Source organism: Anomaloglossus baeobatrachus, unplaced genomic scaffold (assembly GCF_048569485.1).
Source record: "Anomaloglossus baeobatrachus isolate aAnoBae1 unplaced genomic scaffold, aAnoBae1.hap1 Scaffold_103, whole genome shotgun sequence".
In the NCBI taxonomy this organism is placed as follows: Eukaryota; Metazoa; Chordata; class Amphibia; order Anura; family Aromobatidae; genus Anomaloglossus; species Anomaloglossus baeobatrachus.
Window position 1 is genome coordinate 512,055 of NW_027441859.1, and position 22,503 is coordinate 534,557.

Here is a 22,503-nt window from a genome sequence, read left to right on the forward strand (position 1 = left end):
GATGTTAGATACAAGACATCCTATAGTGAATAGTGATCCGTAATCAAGTGCAGCAGGGATATTTCACGTGACTATGGGAACCTGGACAGTAAAGAAAGGGGAGAAAAAAAGGTTAGACAAGGAAATTGGACATAATGTAACCAGTTGACTGATCAACTAGTTACATTATGTCTGATTTCCTTGTCCTTGACAAATAAAAAACAAGGAATAATGGAACTCCATACATAGTGGAACCACATATAGTGTGAACACGGAAAAGAACCGGGAGTTAGAAAAAATGTACACGGCCCAATGCTGCACTTGATTACGGCTCACTATTCACTATAGGATGTCTTGTATCTAACATCACACTCTCACCCGTCAGCACGCTATAGGTTTGTATAAGGTATGCACTTACACATCCGGTCCTCCATAGGTTTTTCCACTTATGTAACACTATCTCTATCTATGTGTATATGATCACTCACAACTCATACCCTTGTAGTCAAATACAGCCTCCTCCCTCCCCCCTCCCCTTCTCCCTTTCCATCAATAATTTTGCCAGTACAATATTAGTTTACATTAGGCCAGTTGATCAGACATGACAAATATGACAAATAAAAAACAAGGAAGAATGGAACTCCATACAAAGTGGAACCACATATAGTGTGAACACTCCGCCTGCTCAGGACTCCGTGCATACAAAGCTAATCAGAATGGGGAAAGATAAGATCCACATCAACATCGTGGTCATCGGCCATGTGGACTCCGGGAAGTCCACCACCACCGGACACCTGATCTACAAGTGCGGCGGCATCGACAAGAGATCCATCGAGAAGTTTGAGAAGGAAGCGGCGGAGATGGGCAAGGGCTCCTTCAAGTATGCCTGGGTCCTGGACAAGCTGAAGGCGGAGCGGGAGCGTGGCATCACCATCGATATCTCACTGTGGAAGTTCGAGACTGGGAAGTACTACATCACCATCATTGATGCTCCAGGGCATCGGGACTTCATCAAGAACATGATCACTGGCACCTCTCAGGCGGATTGCGCTGTCCTGATTGTGGCTGCTGGTATGGGGGAGTTTGAAGCTGGGATTTCCAAGAGTTCAGACTCGTGAACATGCTCTCCTCGCCTTTACATTGGGAGTAAAACACGAAATCATCGGTGTGAACAAGAGGGATTCCACAGAGCCTCCGTACAGCGAGGGCATGTTTAAAGAAATTAGCAAAGAAGTTTCTGACTATGTGTATATGATCACTCATAACTCATACCCTTGTAGTCAAATACAGCCTCCCCCCTCCCCCCTCCCCTTCTCCCTTTCCATCAATAATTTTGCCAGTACACTATTAGTTTACATTAGGCACACACTCACATATTCCATTCCTTAATGACTTATTGTAATTCACATTTGCATAGAATTCCTTATGCCTGCCCCATTACTACTGTACCGCCCTGAGAGGGGCTCGTCTGCTCCGCTGCTTCGGGCCGAGCCGCTCGGGGTTCGGGCTCGGGTGGTCGGTGGCTCGAGCACCTCGTGACCGGGGGGCCACGTCGCTCTGTTAGCCGGGCTGGCGGTGTCGGTTGAAGGGGTGGCGCAGCCGGTGAGGCCGCGTAGTTGTCGGGTGAGTTGTGACGCCACCCACGGTTCGTGGTGAGATGGTGCACCACCGCTGCGGATGATGGTGGGGCTTCCTTGGGACGATGTTGTGGCGCAGCCTTGGTGTTAGCCCCTCTGTGGGCAGGGGCGGTGTGTCCCGGGGCCCGGTGGTGAGGGGACGGGCATTGCTGGAGGGGTCGTGGTGCAAGGGGGACGCGCTGCGTTGCTGTGCCCGGGTGGCACTGATGTACTCACGATTAACCACACACGGAGTCAATAGTAAACCAAAGTTCGGTGATGGTCGGGTCCCGCAGCCGGCTGCCAGTGTCCCCTGTGGGGTTGGTGGTGGCCCCTTTTCCCTTGCACCTGTGTTGGGTGTTTGGCTCCCCTGCCTGAGCAGTGGTAGCTCGCTCCTCGGTGATTTGGCTGCCGGAGGAGCCCTCTGTTGCCCGCAGGTGCTGGCCCGTCGGGTGTTTGGCCCTTGTCAGTGGCACTCACTCGGTGACGGTGGGCTTTTGCCTTTTGTCGGGACTTGGGTGTGGGTGAATCCGTGAGGTCCAGACAGCAATCAGTTAATTTGCCTAAACTCGGTGGGTTCTGAGCTAGGACGGTGTTTGAGTACCCGGTACTTGGTGCTCCGGTAAAACGTTTGACTCTCCGGTTCAGGGCTGGCGGGCTCCAACCCACAGCCGGTCCCTACGGTTCTGCCGGTTGTCTACCGGGACGACTGCAGACGGTCACCACCGTCTGCCTGTCTGACATGTCAGCTCTTTTATGAAGTACAGACTTGATTCATTGGGCCGTGCACATATTTTCTAACTCCCGGTTCTTTTCTGTGTTCACACTATATGTGGTTCCACTATGTATGGAATTCCATTATTCCATGTTTTTTATTTGTCATGTCTGATCAACTGGTTACATTATGTCTGATTACCCTATCAAACCTTTTTTACGACTCACTACTCACTATAGGATGTCTTGTATCTAACATCACACTCTCACCCGTCAGCACTCTATAGGGTTGTATAAGGTATGCACTTACACATCCGGTCCTCCATAGGTTTTACCACTTATGTAACACTATCCCTATGATCACTCATAACTCATACCCTTGTAGTCAATTACAGCCTCCCCCCTCCCCTTCTCCCTTTCCATCTATAATTTTGCCTGTACAATATTAGTTTACATTAGGTACACACTCACATATTCCATTCCTTAGTGACTTATTGTAATTCACATTCGCATACAATTCCCTATGCCTGCCCCATTACTACATTCATACCAATTTCACCGTATCCTGATAACCCTTGTCTCACCTTGTTGGTCCCTACACCTGTTATCCTGTCATTTCCTGTGTCTGTCTTGTCACATAACACATTTTAGCATATCCCTTGTGCTCCCTATTACCTGTCCTGCCTTTTAGAATTATGTCCATTTATGCCAAAGATACAGATAAAGGTACAAAGATATATTTTACCTGTATCATTTATGCCAATGTAATCATACTGTTGCACACATATCCATTTCTTATACCTATACAGCTCCTGGCGCTTATCGCCTGTGTTTATTATCAACCCCTCCTGTTGTTGCGTCAGCGTGCATTCACTGCAGCCTAGCTGCGTCTCACTCCCTTTCATTAGGAAGTGAGCGCAGCCTTTTCTCCATTCTGTGCATATGCGACGTTAAACACAAATGCGAATGTGCAGGCATGCGTTCCATTAGCCTCACTGTGTTCCACTCCCATACAGGAAGTGGGCGCAGCTATTACTACGGTCGCACATAAAACAACCCACGGCCACCACTGCACATAGCTGACTCCACCACAGGAGACCCACTTCTACACCAACGCAGGTAAGACAGGATCGGCACCTCTATGCTCCCGTTACAATCAGGCTCAGTCACCATGTGATAACACTCTCAACTCTTTAGTTGCAGGCTTCCTTTTGCTTCACCTCCACTGGCTGTGCTGCCATTTCCTCTCCCCCCTGGAAGGTATACTTTATTACACAATTTTCCTGTTTCCCTCTTCCCCCTTTTCCCATAACCTACCTTTATTTACAATTGTGGGGTATCTATATGCTATTTGCATCATAGTTTTATTCATTAATACGGAAGGGAAGAGTGCCCGTGAGAGTGTTGAACTGCGGAGAGCAAGAGGTTAAGCTGCCCCGAATTGCCACCATTGATAAGCTGTTCACAGTAGATACACATGCTATCCAAGCAGCAGCATCCACCATTCCTGCACCCCACCCAGTCAGTGACTGCTCACCAAGTCAGCCAGAGGAGTGGTATCAGGAATTACACATAGGCACTGACTCCACACCTTCACATCACAAGAAGGGGGTCTACAGGATAGTGCAAGAATACGAGCAAGTCTTCAGCAAACATCCGCTAGACTTTGGGGCAATAAAAGGGGTCCAACACTACATCCCCACAGGTGCACACCCACCCATCAAAGAGAGATATAAGCCAATACCACCTGCACATTACCAGTGTACCAAGGACATGTTGAGCAACATGAAGAAGGCTGGGGTTATCCGTGACAGTTGTAGCCTTTGGGCAGCTCCGTTGGTCCTGTTAAAGAAGAACGACGGCACCACTCCCCCGTATTGAGGAATCGTTAGCTGCATTGAGAACTGCAAATTATTTTTCTACCCTTGATCTCACTAGTCGCTATTGGCAAGTGTCCGTTGCTGAGGCAGACCGGGAGAAGACCGCCTTCGCCACCCCGATGGGTCTCTGTGAGTTCAAAAGCATGCCCTTCGAGCTGTGAAATGTGCCAGGAACCTTCCAGAGGCTGATGGAATGCTGCCTCGGACATCGTAACTTTGAAACGGTACTGCTATACCTAGATGATGTTATTGTTTATTCTAAAGCAAACAAGATTTTAGGGTGTATAAAAAGTAAGATTAGATCCCGTAATCCCAACGTATTTTTACTCCTCTATAAATCACTGGTAAGGCCATATCTGGAATATAAGAACCAGTTTTGGGCTCCACATTTTAAAAAGGACATTCAGAAGTTAGAGTCAGTTCAAAGGCGGGCAACTAGACTACTACAAGGAATGGAAGGCCTCCCATATGATGACAGGTTGAAAAAGTTATTAAGTGATTATTGGCTGTAATGGGGCTTTCTGGCTGGTACCAGCCTTTCTTCTTAGCACACAGTAACCACAATCCCTACACCATGCTTCGATGGATTCTCTCATCCCAGCCCAGTAAAACTACATATTTCACACAGTCATAAGCAGCCCATGGGCATTCACCTGGATTCAAACCCATAACAGCTCATAGACCAAACAATCAATCTACCACTGGACCAAAGACAGGAAGTTAAATCCACTTCCTGCGGTAACTAACTTAATCCTATAGGCTATAAATCACTTGTAAGGCCACATCTGCTCGGGGAAGACGCTCGAGCGGGAAATTTTCGCGCCCAAGATGGCGATTCTTCCAATTTTTCGGCCGGACGCCGCCGGCGGAGACTACAAGGTGCACTTCCACGGGTAAGTGGAATGGCTCGATCCTGTTCGTAATGCCAAGTTGTCGCGGGCGGCGGGGAGCGTGCTCGCTACGCTCGGGTCCGGTTTTTCTGCCGGGGCTGCTTGGTGGCTTGAGCGGTGGGGCCGGATCCGGGGACTCAATCAGCGCTCCTCGCCCGTGAGTGAAAAGGGGTGGTGTTTGGGGGGTAATGGTTAGTTCGTGACGCCACCCATGGGTCGTGGTGATAGTGGGCACCACCGCTGCTTGGTGAGTGTTGGTAGGGAGCAGCTGGGATGTTGATTCCCCCTCTGTGGGCAGGGGTTGGTGGTCCCGGGGCCCGGTGGTGATATGGGGAGGCAGGGTCGCTGGGGTGCAGGGTCGCAGGGACAGTGCGGCACGGTGCCGGATGGCACTGGTGTACTCACTCCGATACAAAGGCACAAAGTCACTGGTGAACCAAACGGCTGGATGGACGGGTCCCGCAGCCGGCTGCTGCTTCTGTGGTCTCCCCGGACAGGTGATGGCGGCTGTCTTTCCCTGCACCTTTGAACTGACTTGACTATGATTGTTTCCCAACGGTAGTCCACTCCCTGGTGATACGCCCTAGGGAGCACTCGTTGCCCGCAGGCGCTGGCCCTTTGGATCTCTAGCCCTTGGCGGTGGCTCTATATCCTAATGGGTTGGGCGGTTGCCTTCTGACGGGACTTGGTAGTTAGGGAACCCCGGGGGTTCCGGTCACACTCGGAAGCCTCTCTCTAGGTTAAAAACCTCCTGTGTATGGGCAAGTAGGAACCTGCTATATTGGATAAGATTACCTGTGGCAACTGGGGGAAGGGTGCACGGTCAGAAGGTATGACCCTCTTCATATAGACAAAAAAAGACTGACTGCACTCCTCGACCTGACGTGTGAACAGGTGCATAACTGAACATTGCCACAGGTAATCTTATCCTATATAGCAGGTTCCTACTTGCCCATACACAGGAGGTTTTTAACCTAGAGAGAGGCTTCAGCATAGCGTTAGGGACCCAGTTACGAGATATGCCGTGAAGGGGCAACTGGGCAGATATACAAATGGCCATTTATATATGCTAAATATCTCATTTTTCTCAGATTTTCCTTAGCAGTAATGCAGGTCCATGTTCACACATTCATGGTTTCCATACTTTAGCATTATTAGAGTGCAAACTGTCTTTTTGTATTTTATGGAGGAGTGTAGTCAGTCGTTTTTTGTCTATAGTTAGAGAAGTCAGACTGTGAAATATTCTAGCACAAGAGGTAGTAATGGCAGACACTATAGTAATAACATTTAAATCATGGCTGGATGCATATCTCACTACACAAGGCAATGTGGGATATAAATAATCAAGAGACAGAAAATATATAACTTTGAGGATAGGTTGAACTTTATGGACCCATGTCTATTCATCCGGTAACTATGTAGGATGTATATTAGGAAATTGCTTAAAATGCAATTGTTTTACAAGTAATTTGCCCTTAACTTTTTATGTGCAAATTAATATTTATAAGCCCAACCTTTCCATGCAATAAATGCACAATATTCATGAAAAACACAACGTTTAATCCACGACCTCTATTTCTTTTGGTGTCTATGGGAGGCCATAATAATAGGGCGCCTGCTGGATAACAAGTGCAATGATTGACTTCTAAAGTGAAAAGAATTGCCAATGGTGAAAGGGTTAAAGTTTTGGTCCTTTATGTAGTAGGCCCCTGTAGTAACCATGACAACTGTTATGAGCTCATAAACACATGTCATAAAGAAGATTCCATAAAAGAAGGTTGCGTTGCCATGATCAGTGACATTACTGATGTGCCTGGAGACGTTGAGCTTGACCACCCCACGTAATGTGCCCACCTTGGTGTAATTTGGAGGTTCTAGCAGGTAAAGAGGTTGTCTGCTTTAGACACCCCCAGGGTATATAAAGGTAACTGAGGAAGGTCCCCAGCACAGGATCCACTTCTGTTACCCTCTCCAGAGAGTAGCTCTCATTTAGAAATTCCTGGCTATGCCTTTAATGGGTGATAAATTGGGAGGGATATTCAGCCAATTAGAGGTTATCCGAAATGAACAAACCCTGTAACCAAGTTTACAACTTCTGGAGAGTTGAACCTGGATCTGTGAGGGAGAAATTGTTCAATCAGGTCAACCAAATTAGTTGTATCAATTCTTGTGGTGACAGATATAGCAGCCAGATCTCCCCCACATCCAGATTATCACATTTATAGTCTAAATTTATTATTTCATTGTCTGTAAATCTGGTAAAATGTACAAATTGTAAAACTGCTGTTACATCTGTAATACTGTATGTACATCTTTTATTTGATCCTAGATTGTTAATCACTTTATCTCACAATAGGGACTAATAGGGACTCTTTAGGTAAAAGTCGACGGTGAGCGGGGGCGCCAACTGCGCAGGTAATAGGGCGCCGACCTCCGCTGCAAGGTAGGGACAGTCATAGGGCTCATTAGGGTCAGCCCCCTTGTGTGTTGTTTTCTTATTTAATGTATTGGATGTGGGGTTTCCCCTCCTTTTAACCTTATTAATAAATTCTAGGTTTTAGGAGTTTTTTGTTTATGATATACATCTGTTATATATCGGCGCTAACTCTATAAGCCCAGGGGAAGGGCAATCCTCCGGCCATGGTTCCCTAGAGGTTTCCCCCACAGGGGTTTTCTCCTCTCCTGAGCGCTGGAGGGTGACTCTCCGTCAGTCGGGGGTGTGCCATTTTCAGTGTCATGTAAATTTCAATAAAATTGGGACCATTTGACACCTAATTGCAATGTGTTGTGTATTTATTTTGTGTGTTTCTGTCTGGTACATTTTGTTTGGGAGTCTATCACATACCACATAAAGTCACACGGCAGGGAATCTGCCGGTGACACAGGACCCTCACTTACTCAATAAGTGCATCTTGCCCCATTAGTTGCTCCTGCTCTCGTGAATAGGATGAAGCAGAGAAGACAGCGCATTACAGTATAACTCCCGCATTCTTGGAATAAGGACGTATTTTACAGCACTATTACACACTCACAGTCAGTATTTTTGTCAGTATTTTCCATCAGTATTTGTAAGTCCCGAAAATCAAAGGGGAACAAACACCGAGAAAAAGAATAACTGAAACATTTGCACCTCTTATGTGTTTTGGATCTACCTCTGTTCTCTCAAGCAAATACTGATGAAAAATCTCGCCATTACAGATGAGTGAACCGGTCGTGGTTCTGCTCTAGTTCGGTTCGTCGAACGGAGGTCTCGTTCGAGTTCAGTTCGTCGAACGTTCGACGAACCGAACTCGAACCACATAGGAAACAATGGCAGGCAATCACAAACACATAAAAACACCTAGAAAACACCCTCAAAGGTGTCCAAAAGTTGACAAACAACTCACAACACAACACAAACACATGGGAAAGTGACAAAGACATATACTCATGCGAAAACAAAAGAGCTGGACAAGGAAAAAGAGGAGGAGTCGCAGATATAGGCATGGCACGCCCTTCTAAAATCATGTAAAACACCGCAAGGTAACTCCAAGCGGAGTCTCCCTTTTTTCCAAAAATTGGGCCCCACACACACCCACCCCTTCAGTGGCAGCACTTGTGCCCCAGTTGTACACTTCATAGGTAGATTTGCATCGAGCACATTCAAAAATACGCCATACTTAACCGTTCCCAGGATGACCCCGGGGTAGGTAGCAAAGTCTTTGCTGAACCATGACTTGTTCATCTTGGCTCCTTTTTAAAAACAAAGCAAGCAAGGGTTACTCCAAGCGGAGTCTCCCTTTTTTCCAAAAATTGGGCCCCACGCACACCCACCCCTTCAGTGGCAGCACTTGTGCCCCTGTTGTACACTTCACAGGTAGATTTGCATCAAGCACATTCAAAAATACGCCATACTTAACCGTTCCCAGGATGACCCCGGGGTAGGTAGCAAAGTCTTTGCTGAACCATGACTTGTTCATCTTGGCTCCTTTTTAAAAACACAGCAAGCAAGGGTTACTCCAAGCGGAGTCTCCCTTTTTTCCAAAAATTGGGCCCCACACACACCCACCCCTTCAGTGGCAGCACTTGTGCCCCAGTTGTACACTTCACATACTTGGATCTGGTCCGCCTTTATCAATGGTTGCTGTCTGGCACTGGGAGGGTCAGTTCTGATATAGTCCTGGTATGTGTAGAGCTTGCTCCACATGCTGGGACCTGGGCTGGCCTCTATGCACAATTGCCTCTTTTGCAACTTAGAAGCGGTTATAACTACAGGTTACAGGTATGTGTGCTCCATTATGGTTCTGCTTTTAACTTTATCTAGGAGGCCGCATGGCACATGAAATACAGAATATAGAGTAGGACCCCCCTATTGAGATTTGCCGTGACGTTGGCAGGGGTGGCTCAAAGAATTGATCAATTATTTGCTAGAAATCTCGTTTATATTACAGTACAGTTGGAATAAATCTGTGAATTTGCACTTTTTATATGATGCATGCCATTTTCAGATCGTGCTGGCTCCCCTCTCTCTCTGTTTGGTTGTAGTTATGCTACAAATGTCTGGTGGCTGGTCACCACCATGCTATGCACGCCTGATCTTGGTTTGCAATATATTCCTCCTGTTGGTAGCTGTACACATTCAGTTGCCTCACCCTTTCCACAGGCATTGCTAATTAAGCACCATACTTGGATCTGGTCCGCCTTTATCAATGGTTGCTGTCTGGCACTGGGAGGTTCAGTTCTGATATAGTCCTGGTATGTGTAGAGCTTGCTCCACATGCTGGGACCTGGGCTGGCCTCTATCCACAATTGCCTCTTTTGCAACATAGAAGCGGTTATAACTACAGGTTACAGGTATGTGTGCTCCATTATGGTTCTGCTTTTAACTTTATCTAGGAGGCCACATGGCACATGAAATACAGAATATAGAGTAGGACCCCCCTATTGAGAATTGCCGTGACGTTGGCAGGGGTGGCTCAAAGAATTGATCAATTATTTGCTAAAAATCTTGTTTATATTACAGTACAGTTGGAATAAATCTGTGAATTTGCACTTTTTATATGATGCATGCCATTTTCAGATCGTGCTGGCTCCCCTCTCTCTAAGGGTTACTCCAAGCGGAGTCTCCCTTTTTTCCAAAAATTGGGCCCACACACACCCACCCCTTCAGTGCCAGCACTTGTGCCCCAGTTGTACACTTCACAGGTAGATTTGCATCGAGCACATTCAAAAATATGCCATTCTTAACCGTCCCCAGGATGACACCGGGGTAGGTAGCAAAGTCTTTGCTGAACCATGACTTGCTCATCTTGGCTCCTTTTAAAAAACACGGCAAGCAAGGGTTACTCCAAGCAGAGTCTCCCTTTTTTCCAAAAATTGGGCCCCACACACACCCACCCCTTCAGTGGCAGCAGTTGTGCCCCAGTTGTACACTTCACAGCTAGATTTGCATGAAGCACATTCAAAAATACGCCATCCGTAACCGTCCCCAGGATGACACCGGGGTAGGTAGCTAAGTCTTTCCTGATCCCAGCTCTGTTCATCTTGGTTCCTTTTTAAAAACACTGAAAGCAAGGGTTACTCCAAGCGGAGTCTCCCTTTTTTCCAAAAATTGGGCCCCACACACACCCACCCCTTCAGTGGCAGCAGTTGTGCCCCAGTTGTACACTTCACAGCTAGATTTGCATCAAGCACATTAAAAAATACGCCATTCTTAACCGTCCCCAGGATGACACCGGGGTAGGTAGGAAAGTCTTTGCTGAACCATGACTTGTTCATCTTGGCTCCTTTTAAAAAACACAGCAAGCAAGGGTTACCCCAAGCGGAGTCTCCCTTTTTTCCAAAAATTGAGCCACACAGACACCCCATCAGTGGCAGCACTTGTGCCCTAGTTGCAAACAGGATGTTTTGATTTGCATCAAGCACATTCCAAATCCACAAGCATTTACTCTCCCCAGGATGACACAGGGGTAGTAAATTCCTTGTGGATCCATGACTTGTTCATTTTGATGAACGTTAGTCTGTCCACATTGTCACTGGACAGACGCGTGCGCTTATCTGTCAGCACACACCCAGCAGCACTGAAGACACGTTCAGAGACAACGCTGGCAGCTGGACACGACAAAATCTCCAAGGCGTAAGTTATGAGCTCTGGCCATTTTTCAAGATTTGAAGCCCAAAATGAGCAAGGCTCCATTTGCAAAGTCATGGCATCGATGTTCATTTGGAGATACTCCTGTATCATCCTCTCCAGCCGTTGACTATGTGTCAGACTTGTTGTCTCTGGTGGCCTTGCAAAGGACGGTCTAAAAAAATTATGAAAAGATTCCATAAAATTGCTGTTACCAGCACCAGATACGGTGCTACTGGTACGGGTAGACTGTTGAAGATGACGAGACCGTCCCATGTTTGTCAAGTTACAACTGGGAGATTCACTCCCTGCACCTGCATGGTTGTTTGGTGGAAAAGCCGAGCTAAGATCGAGTAACAGCTTCTGCTGATACTCCTGCATACGTGCGTCCCTTTCTATGGCTGGAATTATGTCACAAAATTTGGACTTGTACCGGGGATCTAATAGTGTGGCAAGCCAGTAGTCATCATCACTTCTAATTTTGACAATACGAGGGTCATGTTGGAGGTAGTGCAGCAAGAAGGCGCTCATGTGTCTTGCGCAGCCATGCGGACCAAGTCCACGCTGTGTTTGTGGCATAGAGGTGCTAACCGTTCTTTCTTCCTCTGACATCTCCCTCCAACCTCTTTCAACAGAAATTTGACCAAGGTCTTCCTCATCCGCTGAGTCTTCCATGTCCATGTACAGTTCGTCCTCCATTTCTTCATGTTCTCTTACACCTTCCTCAACATTTCGCCTGCTACCATGCGCCCTTGTTGATCCCTGTCCCCCATGGTCCCATGCCTGCCGCGTTGGTGATGATGAAAGTCTGGACCTTGGTGATGTTGTTGTGTCTTGCGCATATGAATCCTCCTGTAGTTCCTCCCCTTCCTGTTGTCTCAGCCCCTGACTCCGAATAGTGTTTAGCGTGTGCTCCAGCATGTAAATGACTGGAATTGTCATGCTGATAATGGCATTGTCAGCGCTAAACATATTCGTCGCCATGTCAAAACTGTGCAGAAGGGTGCATAGGTCCTTGATCTGAGACCACTCCATCAGGGTGATCTGCCCCACCTCTGCATCTCGTTGGCCCAGGCTATACGTCATGACGTATTGCACCAGGGCTCGGCGGTGCTGCCACAGTCGCTGTAACATGTGGAGAGTCGAATTCCAGCGTGTCGCCACATCGCATTTCAGGCGATGAACCGGCAGGCCGAAAGACTTCTGGAGCGATGCAAGTCGCTCAGCTGCGGCGGTTGAACGGCGGAAGTGAGCAGACAGTTTTCGTGCCCTGGTCAGAAGGCCATCTAGGCCGGGATAGTGTGTTAAAAATTGCTGGACAACAAGGTTCAACACGTGAGCCATACAAGGCACGTGTGTCACCTTGCCCAGGCGAAGGGCTGCACCCAGGTTTGCAGCATTGTCGCACACAGCCTTACCAGGCTGCAGGTTGAGTGGAGACAACCATTTATTAAACTCAGTCTCCAGAGCTGCCCACAACTCATCCGCTGTGTGACTCTTATTCCCAAGACATGTCAAGCTAAAGACCGCCTGATGCCGTTGCGCTCTGCTGCCAGCATAGTAATGAGGGGTGCGTGATTCCTTCTGCGCAGTGAGAACGCTGGTGGCCTGACAAGGCAGGCTTGGGGCGGAGGTGGAGGACCCAGATGAGGTGGAGGAGGCAGAAGCAGTGTCGGAACTTGGACAGACAGAGGATTGACACACAAGTCGTGGGGACGGCAAGACTTGTGCAGCAGACCCTTCACCATCTATCACCATAGTTACCCAGTGCCCAGTCAGCAACATGTAACGTCCCTGTCCATGCTTACTGGTAGTATCGGTGGTGAAATGCACCCGTTGACACACAGAGTTTCTCAAGGAAGCGGTGATGTTGTGTGCGACATGCTGGTGTAGCGCGGGCACACCTTTCTTAGAGAAGTAGTGGCGACTGGGCATCTGGTACTGGGGCACAGCGACAGACATAAGGTCTCTAAAATCCTGTGTGTCCACCAGGCGGAAAGGCAGCATTTCGGTAGCCAAGAGCTTACAGAGGGATAAAGTCAACCTCTTAGCTTTGTCATGGGTCGCAGGAAATGGCCTTTTATTTGTCCACATCTGAGGGACAGAGATCTGGCTGCTGTGTGTAGACGGTGTTGAGTAGGGTGTCTCTGGAAAAATGCAGGTTTGTGAGGAAAGTGCAGGCGGAGACATGATGTTGCCTTCATCCAACGTTGGTGCTATCGATGTCTGAGAGAGCTGTACACACGCACTTGTTTCCCCTTCCAAACCAACTGACGACCTACCAAGCAAACTGCCTGTTGTGGTTTCAGTGGTGGAAGTTGTGCGTGGAAAACCAGGTGTGACAGCTGTCCCCACAGTCCTAGAAGATGAAGAGCGCGCGGATGCACTAGAAGGGGCAGGCGGTGGATGGTTCGCTCCGCTAGGCCGCATTGCAGCACGGTGAGCTTCCCACCGGGACATATGATATTTATTCATGTGACGATTCATGGAAGAAGTTGTCAAACTGCTGAGGTTTTGCCCTCTACTAACAGAATCATGACAAATTTTACAGATCACATAATTTAGGCGATCTTTTGCTATGTCAAAAAAGGACCAGGCTAGGCAAGGCTTAGAGGGCATGCGACCTGCTGATCCACCCCGACTAGTGCTCAGAGGCACAGTGGTGGCTGAGGATGCAGTTCTAGACGTGCTACCAGTACGCCTACTCTGTCCAGGAAGGCGCAAGGTAACTTCGTCGTCAGTTGCATCCTCCTCCAGCATCTCTGTTGACCTCCTCGAGGGCCTGACTGTGGGTTGACAGTAGGTGGGATCTAGAACTTCCTCATCAATTGTTGTGTTTGCACTCCCCTCACCCTCAGACCGAGCCTCTTCTTGCCCTGACAGAATATTTAAGTTGTCATCCCAATCTGGTATCTGCGTCTCATCGTCATCAATATGTTCCTCATTGTCTATAACAACAGGTGTTACAGTTTGTGAAATAGGGTCAACATTATGCTCAGAAACTTGGTCCTCACGGCCTGAATCTAAGTCACAAAGATTCTGGGCATCACTGCAGACCATTTCCTGGTCTGTACTCACTGTAGCTTGGGAGCAGACCTCTGATTCCCAGGCTATAGTGTGACTGAACAGCTCTGCAGACTCAGCCATCTCAGTTCCACCATACTGTGCAGGGCGGATGGAGACTTCAGAGCTGGGAGAAAGCAAGTTTGATTGGGATGACAACTCAGAGGACTGGTGTTTTTTGGATGCGGTAGTTGAGGTGGCGGAGAGGGCACTTGTTGGACCACTTGAGATCCATTCAAGCATTTTCCTTTTTTGGCCATTATCTACCTTTGTTCCAGTTGTTCGTGTCCGTAAAAAAGGGAGCACATCAGATTGTCCACGGTAAGTAGTAGACATCTTACTTTTGCTGGAAGATGGTCTATCTTCAGCAGATGTTAATGGAGCTTTGCCACCTTCCCCACGGACAAACCCTTTTTTTCCTTTTCCAACACGCCTCTTCCCCTTTCCACCAGCATCTGTCTTTTTGCCACTCATTTTGATTGCGACAAGATTGTGCACTTAAAATGTGGTAGTAAAAATGGAGAGGTGGTGTAGATTTCAGCGGTGGTCTAGCTTTATTAACAGCAGAATAAACAACAATAATTATCCCTGACAATGCAACTACGGCCCTTAAACTGGCAGCAGTGTTTGCTAGTATAATGGCTTAGTAACAATGAGTTTGAGTGTGCAATGCAGGCAGACGTGCTGCAAATATCTTTGCACTAGTGGGACAATACAGAAGTCCAACAGCCACGTTTATGATGCCACTAAGTTCACTCAGTGTTTGCTAGTATAATGGCTTAGTACCAATGAGTTTGAGTGTGCAATGCAGGCAGACGTGCTGCAAATATCTTTGCACTAGTGGGACAATACAGAAGTCCAACAGCCACTTTTATGATGCCACTAAGTTCACTCAGTGTTTGCTAGTATAATGGCTTAGTAACAATAAGTTTGAGTGTGCAATGCAGGTAGACGTGCTGCAAATATCTTTGCACTAGTGGGACAATACAGAAGTCCAACAGTCACGTTTAGGATGCCACTAAGTTCACTCAGTGTTTGCTAGTATAATGGCTTAGTAACAATGAGTTTGAGTGTGCAATGCAGGTAGACGTGCTGCAAATATCTTTGCACTAGTGGGACAAGACAGAAGTCCAACAGCCACTTTTAGGATGCCACTAAGTTCACTCAGTGTTTGCTAGTATAATGGCTTAGTAACAATGAGTTTGAGTGTGCAATGCAGGTAGACGTGCTGCAAATATCTTTGCACTAGTGGGACAAGACAGAAGTCCAACAGCCACTTTTAGGATGCCACTAAGTTCACTCAGTGTTTGCTAGTATAATGGCTTAGTAACAATGAGTTTGAGTGTGCAATGCAGGTAGACGTGCTGCAAATATCTTTGCACTAGTGGGACAATACAGAAGTCCAACAGCCACGTTTAGGATGCCACTAATTTCACTCAGTGTTTGCTAGTATAATGGCTTAGTAACAATGAGTTTGAGTGTCCAATGCAGGCAGACGTGCTGCAAATATCTTTGCACTAGTGGGACAATACAGAAGTCCAACAGCCACTTTTAGGATGCCACTAAGTTCACTCAGTGTTTGCTAGTATAATGGCTTAGTAACAATGAGTTTGAGTGTGCAATGCAGGCAGACGTGCTGCAAATATCTTTGCACTAGTGGGACAATACAGAAGTCCAACAGCCACTTTTATGATGCCACTAAGTTCACTCAGTGTTTGCTAGTATAATGGCTTAGTAACAATGAGTTTGAGTGTGCAATGCAGGCAGACGTGCTGCAAATATCTTTGCACTAGTGGGACAATACAGAAGTCCAACAGCCACTTTTATGATGCCACTAAGTTCACTCAGTGTTTGCTAGTATAATGGCTTAGTACCAATGAGTTTGAGTGTGCAATGCAGGCAGACGTGCTGCAAATATCTTTGCACTAGTGGGACAATACAGACGTCCAACAGCCACTTTTATGATGCCACTAAGTTCACTCAGTGTTTGCTAGTATAATGGCTTAGTAACAATGAGTTTGAGTGTGCAATGCAGGTAGACGTGCTGCAAATATCTTTGCACTAGTGGGACAATACAGAAGTCCAACAGCCACGTTTAGGATGCCACTAAGTTCACTCAGTGTTTTCTAGTATAATGGCTTAGTAACCATGAGTTTGAGTGTGCAATGCAGGCAGACGTGCTGCAAATATCTTTGCACTAGTGGGACAATACAGAAGTCCAACAGCCACTTTTATGATGCCACTAAGTTCACTCAGTGTTTGCTAGTATAATGGCTTAGTAACAAGGAGTTTGAGTGTGCAATGCAGGCAGACGTGCTGCAAATATCTTTGCACTAGTGGGACAATACAGAAGTCCAACAGCCACTTTTATGATGCCACTAAGTTCACTCAGTGTTTGCTAGTATAATGGCTTAGTAACAATGAGTTTGAGTGTGCAATGCAGGCAGACGTGCTGCAAATATCTTTGCACTAGTGGGACAATACAGAAGTCCAACAGCCACTTTTATGATGCCACTAAGTTCACTCAGTGTTTGCTAGTATAATGGCTTAATAACAATGAGTTTGTGTGTGCAATGCAGGTAGACGTGCTGCAAATATCTTTGCACTAGTGGGACAATACAGAAGTCCAACAGCCACTTTTATGATTCCACTAAGTTCACTCAGTGTTTGCTAGTATAATGGCTTAGTAACAATGAGTTTGAGTGTGCAATGCAGGTAGACGTGCTGCAAATATCTTTGCACTAGTGGGACAAGACAGAAGTCCAACAGCCACTTTTAGGATGCCACTAAGTTCACTCAGTGTTTGCTAGTATAATGGCTTAGTAACAATGAGTTTGAGTGTGCAATGCAGGTAGACGTGCTGCAAATATCTTTGCACTAGTGGGACAATACAGAAGTCCAACAGCCACGTTTAGGATGCCACTAATTTCACTCAGTGTTTGCTAGTAAAATGGCTTAGTAACAAGGAGTTTGAGTGTGTAATGCAGGCAGACGTGCTGCAAATATCTTTGCACTAGTGGGACAATACAGAAGTCCAACAGCCACTTTTATGATGCCACTAAGTTCACTCAGTGTTTGCTAGTATAATGGCTTAGTAACAATGAGTTTGAGTGTGCAATGCAGGTAGACGTGCTGCAAATATCTTTGCACTAGTGGGACAAGACAGAAGTCCAACAGCCACTTTTAGGATGCCACTAAGTTCACTCAGTGTTTGCTAGTATAATGGCTTAGTAACAATGAGTTTGAGTGTGCAATGCAGGTAGACGTGCTGCAAATATCTTTGCACTAGTGGGACAATACAGAAGTCCAACAGCCACTTTTATGATGCCACTAAGTTCACTCAGTGTTTGCTAGTATAATGGTTTAGTAACAATAAGTTTGAGTGTGCAATGCAGGTAGACGTGCTGCAAATATCTTTGCACTAGTGGGACAATACAGAAGTCCAACAGTCACGTTTAGGATGCCACTAAGTTCACTCAGTGTTTGCTAGTATAACGGCTTAGTAACAATGAGTTTGAGTGTGCAATGCAGGTAGACGTGCTGCAAATATCTTTGCACTAGTGGGACAAGACAGAAGTCCAACAGCCACTTTTAGGATTCCACTAAGTTCACTCAGTGTTTGCTAGTATAATGGCTTAGTAACAATGAGTTTGAGTGTGCAATGCATGTAGACGTGCTGCAAATATCTTTGCACTAGTGGGACAATACAGAAGTCCAACAGCTACGTTTAGGATGCCACTAATTTCACTCAGTGTTTGCTGGTATAATGGCTTAGTAACAATGAGTTTGAGTGTGTAATGCAGGCAGACGTGCTGCAAATATCTTTGCACTAGTGGGACAATACAGAAGTCCAACAGCCACTTTTATGATGCCACTAAGTTCACTCAGTGTTTGCTAGTATAATGGCTTAGTAACAATGAGTTTGAGTGTGCAATGCAGGTAGACGTGCTGCAAATATCTTTGCACTAGTGGGACAATACAGAAGTCCAACAGCCACATTTAGGATGCCACTAAGTTCACTCAGTGTTTTCTAGTATAATGGCTTAGTAACCATGAGTTTGAGTGTGCAATGCAGATAGACGTGCTGCAAATATGTTTGCACTAGTGGGACAATACAGAAGTCCAACAGCCACTTTTAGGATGCCACTAAGTTCACTCAGTGTTTGCTAGTATAATGGCTTAGTAACAATGAGTTTGAGTGTGCAATGCAGGCAGACGTGCTGCAAATATCTTTGCACTAGTGGGACAATACAGAAGTCCAACAGCCACGTTTAGGATGCCACTAAGTTCACTCAGTGTTTGCTAGTATAATGGCTTAGTAACAATGAGTTTGAGTGTGCAATGCAGGCATCAAGGTCTCTATGAAGTGAAAAGTAATAATCGATTGAAAAGAACCTGAATCTTCCTTAGTGAGCTAGGGCACATGGATATAAATTTGAGAGTAATCTCCAAATTACTGAAGGCAAAATCTGCAGGGTACTCGCAGGATTGCAGGGGCAGCGCGGCGCAGTGCCGGATGGCACTGTGGTACTCACTCAGGTACAAAGTAACAGAGTGTCTGGTAAACCAAACGGCTGGATGGACGGGTCCTGCAGCCGTCTGCAGTGTCGTAGCTCTTCCCGGACAGGTGATGGTGGCTGTCTTTCCCTGTACCTGTCTAACTGTGTTGACTCCGATGGCATCTCAACGGTAGTCCGCTCCCCGGCGTATAGGTACCGTAGGAGCCCGTTTTGCCCGCAGGCGCTGGCCCTTGGATCTCTATAAAATGATCAGACATGACAAACATGACAAATAAAAAATAAGGAAGAATGGAACTCCATACATAGTGGAACCACATATCGTGTGAACACGGAAAAGAACCCGGCATTAGAAAAAATGTGCACGGCCCAATGAATCAAGTCTGTACTTCATATTCATGGTTTAAGCCCTTGGGTTCTAACGTGCCCAGAGTATATATCCAGAAATATTCCCTTTCTTTGAGCTTCCTAATTTTATCGCCGCCTCTCCCTCCTCATGGGTGGGACATGTTCGATAACTTGAAATCTTAATTGGGCCACTGTGTGAATATGCGTCACAAAATGGTGTGGGACTGGTAATAGAATCTGCTTACAACGTATTGTTGACTTGTGCTTACCTCAAAGAAAGGGAATGTTTCTGGATATATACTCTGGGCACGTTAGAACCCAAGGGCTTAAATCATGAATATGAAGTACAGACTTGATTCATTGGGCCGTGCACATTTTTTCTAACGCCCGGTTCTTTTCCGTGTTCACACTATATGTAATTCCACTATGTATGTAGTTCCATTATTCCTTGTTTTTTATTTGTCATGTCTGATCAACTGGTTACATTATGTCTGATTACCTTGTCCAACCTTTTTTTCTCCCTTTTCTTTACTTTCCAGGTTCCCATAGTCACGTGAAATATCCCTGCTGCACTTGATTACACCTAACTATTCACTATAGGATGTCTTGCATCTAACATCACACTCTCACCCGTCAGCACTCTATAAGTTTGTATAATGTATGCACTTACACATCCGGTCCTCCATAGGTTTTTCCACTTATGTAACACTATCCCTATGATCACTCATAACCCATACCCTTGTAGTCAAAAACAGCCTACCCCCTCCCCCCTCACCTTCTCCCTTTCCATGTATAATTTTGCCAGTACAATATTAGTTTACATTAGGCACACACTCACATATTCCATTCCTTAGTGACTTATTGTAATTCACATTCGCACACAATTCCCTATGCCTGCCCCATTACTACATTCATATCTACTTTACCATATCCTAATACCCCTTGTCATACCTTGTTGGTCCCTACACCTGTTATCCTGTCCTTTCCTGTATCTTTCTTGTCACACAATACATTTTAGCATATCCCTTGTGCTCCTTATTACCTGTCCTGCCTATTAGAATTAGGTCCATTTATGCTAATGTAATCATACTGTTACACACATATCCATTTCTTATACCTATATAGCTCCTGGCGCTTATCTCCTGTGTTTACTATCAACCCCTCCTGTTGTTGCGTCATCATGCATTCACCGCTGCCTAGCTGCGTATCACTCTCTTTCATTAGGAAGTGAGCACCGCCTTTCCTCCGTACTGCGCATGCGAGATTTTAAACACAAATGCGCATGCGCAGGCGTGCGTTCCATTAGCCTCACTGCGTTCCACTCCCATACAGGAAGTGGGCGCAGCTATTACTACGGTCGCACTGCACACAGCTGACTCCACCACAGAAGACCCACTTCTACACCAACGCAGGTAAGACAGGATCGGCACCTCTATGCTCCCGTTACAATCAGGCTCAGTCACCATGTGATAACGCTCTCAACTCTTTAGTTGCAGACTTCCATTGCTTCACCTCCACTGGCTGTGCTGCCATTTCCTCTCCCCCCTGGAAGGTATACTTTATTATACTATTTTCCTGTTACTCTCTTCACCCTTTTCCCATACCCTACCTTTATCTACATTTGTGGGGTATCTATATGCTATTTACATCATAGTTTTATTCATTAATACGGAAGGGAAGAGTGCCCGTGAGAGTGTTGAACTGCAGAATGCAAGAGGTTAAGCTGCCACGATTTGCCACCATTGAGAAGCTATTCACAGTAGATACACATGCTATCCAAACAGCAGCATCCACCATTTCTTCACCCCACCCATTCAGTGACAGCTCACCAAGTCAGCCAGAGGAGTGGTGTAAGTAATTATACGTAGGCACTGACTCCACACCTTCACATCACAAGAAGGGGGTCTACAGGGTAGTGCAAGAATACGAGCAAGTCTTGTCCTGTCCTGCCCGTCCGTCTTTTTGTATCATGAATTGGAAAGACTGCAAGCAAACGGCTAATTGGAAATAGATAAACTGTAAAAAGCCCTCTGAGAAAGCCCCTCTCTAACCTTTGTTAATAAGCTTTTCTGTAGTCTGCCTGTTGATGTATTTTCCGTTTGAACAGTGCACAACATGAAGAGACGGAACACTGGCTTGTCACAATGCCTCCCGCTGACATCACAATAGCGCTGCTGCCTAGAAAGCCAGCTGCGCTGCAGAAGTTGCTCTTTGGGTGGGATGGTGGGCTAGTGGAAGGAGGGGGCAAGCACATTTTTTCCCGGGTGGTAGGGGGATGACAGGGGAAGGGATGCGGGTGGTGGGAGGGGTACAGAGGGCAGGGATTGGGGGCTGGGAAGGAAAGGGAAAAGATTAGGGTTTGGGGATGATGAAAGGGCTTTCTACGGGTAAGGATGGCAAAGGGTGGCAGTGACGGTAAGTCAGGCAGAGTGCCCTGTCCTGTCCGTCCGTCTTTTTGTATTGTCGCAGGCGGGGAGGGCACTGCGCTCACAACGCTCGGGTCCGGCTCTGGGCTGCTGCTTGCTCGCCGCTGCTCGGTGACTCGAGCGGTGGGCTGGATCCGGGGACTCGAGCGGCACTCCTCGCCCGTGAGTGAAAGTGAGTATTTCCCTTGCTCGGTTTGGACGGTTGCCTTCAATCGAGTCTTAGCTGCTAGGAAACCCCGGAGGTTCCAGTCGCTAATGGATTTGACCGGTTTAACGGCGACTCCAAACCTGGTCGGGGTCCGTAGGCCCTGCCGGTTTGTGCTGGCTTCTCTTCGTTCCCCGGTTTGGTACCGGCGGGCCACCGCCCGTCCCCGGTCCTACGGTTCTGCGTCGATCGGCCTCTCCTGCAGACGGCCACCATCGTCTGCCAACCTTGCTCTTGGTGCCCGGGCCACGTACCCGAACACGGTCAGTTTACTCTTTCTCCTCAACTACCACTTCCTCACTCTTACTACTCCAAAACTACTCTCACTTTCTTTCCCGCCTCCAGGACTGTGATCTCTTCAGTGGGTGGGGCCAACCACCTGGCTCCACCCCACCTAGTGTGGACATCAGCCCCTGGAGGGAGGCAACAAGGATTTGTGTGTGACTGATGTGCCTATCTCGGGGTGTGGGGTGTGTTGTTGCAGTACCTGTGACGACCTGGCTTGTCCAGGGCGCCACATTCCCCCTTAGTTAAATGCAGACTGTCCACGGGCTTGCCATCCATCACCGGTTTTATTTTATAAAACTGTAGAAAAAGAAGGTAGAAAAACATGTAAACATTAAAACATTGCATTTTTATGAATCTTCCCTTAACGGGAGGCACGGTACTTAAACGTTGCTAATGGTAGTCATTTTTATTAATGGTAACGGTTGGCTTCCGCTCTCTCCCACCCTAACAACGTGGCCCTGATGCTGC

At 46.9% G+C, this 22,503-nt stretch overlaps 1 pseudogene; it reads left to right on the plus strand.

The window, feature by feature from the left end:
- Nucleotides 1-695: 695 nt before the first annotated feature.
- Nucleotides 696-22,503, plus strand: part of LOC142260412 (elongation factor 1-alpha, oocyte form-like) — a 37,078-nt pseudogene continuing 15,270 nt past the window's right edge.